This window comes from Lactuca saligna, chromosome 1 (assembly GCF_052625555.1).
Source record: "Lactuca saligna cultivar CGN05327 chromosome 1, ASM5262555v1, whole genome shotgun sequence".
NCBI lineage: Eukaryota > Viridiplantae > Streptophyta > Magnoliopsida > Asterales > Asteraceae > Lactuca > Lactuca saligna.
In genome coordinates this window covers 151,775,371-151,780,417 of record NC_136417.1, presented here as the reverse complement: position 1 = coordinate 151,780,417, position 5,047 = coordinate 151,775,371, and the positions used below count along the sequence as shown (strand labels likewise).

Here is a 5,047-nt window from a genome sequence, read left to right as displayed (position 1 = left end):
TTTGCGGGTGGTATGACGTGGAGAACTTATGGGTTACCCCATATTTCTTGAGCACCTTTTCCAATTGATCATTGGCAAAGTGTGTGCCCCGGTCACTAATTAGGGCCTTCGGAACACCAAACCGGGAGAATAGTTTTTTTAAGAATCGTACCACTACCCGTCCGTCATTTGTAGGTAAAGCCTGCGCCTCCGCCCATTTCGAAACATAATCTACCGCCACTAGGATGTACTTGTTTCCTTTGGATGTGGGAAATGGTCCCATAAAGTCAATGCCCCACACGTCGAATACCTCACACACTTGAATGCTATGTTGTGGCATTTCATTACGAGATGAAATGTTTCCCACCCTTTGAAAGGCATCGCATTCTTTGACATATTGGGCTGCATCTTTGAAGATTGTAGGCCAATAGAACCCAATGTCAAAGATCTTCTTTGCGGTATAGTGTGCTCCATGATGTCCTCCCGTGGGCCCGCTATGGAAATGTTCTAGTATTCTTCGACTCTCCTTCCCGAACACACATCTTCTTATAATTCCATCCGCACAGCTTCGAAAGAGGTATGGATCGTCCCAAAAGTAATATTTGATCTCCGCAAAGAATTTCTTCTTTTGCTGACTACTATAATCCTTCGGGACGTAATTTGTAGCTAAATAGTTAGCTATATCTGCGAACCATGGCTCCTCTCCCACGGACACCATTATGTATTCATCCGGAAAGTCGTCTCCATCCTTATCTTCTTGCAATTTCGGGTTCTCGAGCCTAGATAAATGATCGGCCGCTACGTTCTCCATTCCTTTCTTATCTCGTATCTCTATATCGAATTCTTGAAGAAGCAGCACCCATCGTATTAGTCTTGGCTTGGCATCCTGTTTGGAAAACAAATACTTGATAGCCGAGTGGTCAGTAAAAATAGTGGTTTTAGATAAAACCAAGTAAGGGCGAAACTTGTCAAAAGCGTAAACTACGGCTAACAGTTCTTTTTCGGTAGTAGTATAATTCTCTTGGGCAGGATTTAAGGTCTTGCTTGCATAATAGATGGGTTGAAAGTGTTTATCAACCCGTTGTCCATGGACCGCTCCTAGTGCATAGTCACTAGCATCACACATGATCTCGAAGGGTAAGTTCCAATTTGGTGCTATAATGATCGGGGCATTAGTTAATTTTTCCTTTAGAAAGTCAAATGCCTCCAAACACTCTTTAGTAAAATTAAAGGTTGCATCTTTTAGTAATAATTGTGTTAGAGGTTTCGTGATTTTGGAAAAATCTTTTATAAAACGCCGGTAAAAACCTGCATGTCCCAAAAAACTTCTAATGCCCTTCACATTAGTTGGTGGGGGTAATTTGGCAATGGTGTCTATCTTTGCCCGATCCACCTCAATTCCCTTTTTAGAGACTTTATGTCTCAAAACTATACCCTCCTTGACCATGAAGTGACACTTTTCCCAATTTAGGACCAAGTCGGTTTTCTCACATCTAGCAAGCATTAAGTCAAGATTTGTAAGGCAGTCATTGAAAGAAGATCCGAATACAGAAAAGTCATCCATAAAGACCTCCATGAATTTTTCCACCATATCATGGAATATGGCGGTCATGCACCTTTGAAATGTCGCAGGTGCATTGCATAGTCCAAATGGCATGCGTCTATAGGCGAAAGTCCCACTGGGGCATGTAAAGGTGGTCTTTTCTTGGTCCATTCGGTCTATGGGTATTTGGAAATACCCTGAAAACCCATCTAAAAAGCAATAGTAGCTATGGCCCGATAGTCTCTCTAACATTTGATCTATGAAAGGAAGGGGAAAATGGTCTTTGCGAGTGGCATCGTTTAGCTTTCGATAATCAATGCACACTCGCCAACCGGTTACCGTTCGCGTTGGAATTAACTCGTTCTTTTCGTTGGTAATGACCGTCATTCCTCCCTTCTTAGGCACCACTTGGACCGGACTCACCCATGGACTATTGGAGATGAAGTAGATGATTCCTGCATCCGAAAGCTTGACCACCTCCTTCTTGACGACTTCTTGCATGTTCGGGTTTAATCGTCTTTGATGTTGCACCACCGGCCTTGCTCCTTCTTCTAAATTGATTTTGTGAGAGCAGTAGGATGGGCTTATTCCCTTGATGTCGGAGATACTCCATGCGATGGCTCTTTTCCTTTTCTTCAACACGCGTACAAGCTCCTCCTTTTTCGTCTTGGATAGATCCGAGGCTATAATCACCGGCTGCTGATTTCCTTCTTCCAGAAAGGCATATTCCAGATGGTCAGGTAGTGTTTTGAGCTCCAATTTGTTGTGCATAGTGACGGACTCGCCGAGTGCAGGTTTGGTACTCGGCGAGTTGGTGGCGGCATTCACGACTTCTGGCTTTTCTTCAGATGTACTCGGCGAGAAGATCGAGTCTACTCGGCGAGTAGGGCTTTCAGCTTGGTTCTTTATTTCTTCATACTCCGCTTCTTCCAACAGTCTTTCAATCTCTAATAAGTCCTTTTCTGGATTAAATACTTCGTCAAAAGCTGCAAACTTGCTGGAATCTTCAGGTATGTCTTCTTCCAATAATTCGTCAAGCATGTCGATTGAGAACGCCGTGTCATCACTACTCCTTGAGTACTTCATGGCTTGGTCTACCCCGAATGTCACTGAATTGTCCCCAACTCGCAATGTGAGCTTAGAATCTCTCATGTCTACGATAGCGCTAGCGGTGTTGAGGAAGGGTCTTCCAAGGATGATTGGCACTTGCGGATCCGCCTCCATGTCGAGAATGATGAAATCAGCCGGGAAGACAAATTTGTCTACTTTCACTAGCAAATCTTCACAAATGCCTCTTGGGAAAGTAACAGTCTTGTTTGCCAAATGAATTGCCATCCGAATTGGCCTTGGCTCCGGGAGGTCCAGCTTCTTAAAGAACGAGTATGGCATAAGGTTCACACTTGCTCCAGAATCAGCTAAGGCATGAATTGCAGCCAAGTTGCCAAATTGGCAAGGCAAATTTAAGCTCCCCGGATCACCCTTCTTCTTTGGTAATTTGTTTAGCATTGCGGCGGAGCAATTCTCATTAAGTACTACCTTCTGCACTTCCTCCATCTTTCTTCTGTTAGTGAGGAGTTCCTTAAGGAACTTTGCATACTTGGGCATTTGCATGACGGCTTCAATGAAAGGAATATTGATTTGAAGAGTTTTAATGTGATCTAGAAACTTCTGATATTCCTCTTCCTGCTTCTCTTTCTTGGCTCGGGCTGGGTATGGCATTGGAGGCTGGTATGGTTTCAAGGGTGGCTGTTCATTTGTTTTAGCAGAGGTACTCGCCGAGTCCATCGGTCCTACTCGGCGAGTAGGACTCTCAGATTGTAAATGTTGGTTTTCGACTTGCTCTTTCGTTCCTTCCTTCTGTGAGTCCTTGGTTGCTTCAGTTTGAATGGGGGCCAGGGGAGTAATAATCTTCCCACTTCTTGTGGTAACAATATTTACTTGTGCGCCTCGTGGGTTGTTCTCGGTTTTGCTAGGAAGCTCACCCAGTGACCTTTGGTTTAGTTGTTGAGCAAGTTGCCCAAGCTGCGTTTCTATGTTGTGGATGGATGCTTGCTGGTTCCTGAGTATTGTTCTTGTTTCTTGGATAGCAGCATCGTGGTCACTATGTCTTTTCTCGGAAGCGGCCACAAATTTAGTTAGCATTTCCTCCAAGCTTGGCTTCTTCTCTTGCACCGGCTCCTCCTTTTGGTAAAAGCCTCTCCCTTTTTGTCTGTACTTCTCCTCCTTGGCCTTCTTGTACTCTTCGTAAGGCAGCCACTCCTTCTTTTGTTTGTGCCAGTCCTCATCATACCGGTCACCGCTCGAATAACATACTTGTGCCTTTTTGTTGCCGTTCTCATCCAAATCTCAATCTCTAGTGAGGTGAGGTCCATTGCAATTTTCGCAACCCACCCGTATGGCATGGATAGTTTGATCCATTTTGTCCATTCTCCTATCCATGGTTTTTAACATGGCCATGACCGCGGATAGATCTTCAGTAGCAGCGTATGCGGCTCCCCTCGTGACATCATTCCTAGCGTTGTGGTATTCTCTAGAGTGTTTAGAGAATTCCTCAATCAATTCTTTAATCACCGGGGGTGGCTTCTTTGTAAGTGGGCCTTGTGAGTCTAGCAACTGCCGGGTCGTGACATTGACTCCATCATAAAAGATGGAAACTTCTTGCTGGCTGTTTAGATCATGGTGTGGGCAATTTCGTAGCAGACTTTTGTACCTCTCCCATGCTTCATATAATGACTCTCCAGCTTTTTGTTCAAAGTTTGCAATGGCCTTCTTGAGTTTGGCTATCTTGGATGGTGGGCAAAAGTGATCAATAAATTCTTCCTTCATTCTGGCCCAAGTAGTGACTGACCCGGGGGGAAGTGATTTGAGCCAGTCTTTAGCAGCACCCTTGAAGGTTACCGGAAGCATCCGAAGTAGTTGAGTTTCGCTGGTTACATTTGGAATGTTGAAGTAATCAACAACATCATTTACTTCATCCAAATGTTTGTAGGCATCTTCATGATCCTTCCCATAGAAAGGTATTTCCTTGAGTGAAGCTAGGATATGACCTTTTAGCTCGAAGGTGGCAGTTGCGGGAATTGCGGGTTGCACAAGTCCCGGGCCATGGTCGTCACGCATCCTCTTCTTCCATTCTCCCATGGGAATTTCATCAATGTTAGCCATAGTGAATGCTAACTCTTCCTCCGATTCGGTTTCTTGTTCGTACTTTGCCTCCTCTTCTTCCTCGGTTTCGTATCCAATATCTTCTTGAATTGGCTCCTCAATTATCAAGGAAGCGCTAGAAGCTCCTGATTTGCTGCTCTTCTTTTTCCCAAAAACAGTCTTCAAGTTGGACAATGGTGATTTCTTTGGTGTGCTTGAACTCTCCACATCCTTCCCTTTGTTTCTTTTCAATGCGGATTCGGGGTCTTCAAACGGGGGTACCAGTGGTGTGTTTGCTCCTCTGGTCATGAAAGTCTTGAAATTGATCAAATAAAAAGCGTAAAAAGAACAAAAAAAATTGTAAACAAATAAAAAAAAATTTGC

General features: G+C 44.1%; 1 non-coding gene across 1 annotated transcript; it reads left to right on the top strand.

Annotated features, from left to right (window-relative positions):
• The first annotated feature begins 4,193 nt into the window (after positions 1 to 4,193).
• On the top strand, positions 4,194 to 4,300 carry LOC145027926 (small nucleolar RNA R71). The gene has a single exon (XR_013675688.1). It is a non-coding gene; the product is annotated as a small nucleolar RNA R71 (small nucleolar RNA).
• Positions 4,301 to 5,047: the final 747 nt, after the last annotated feature.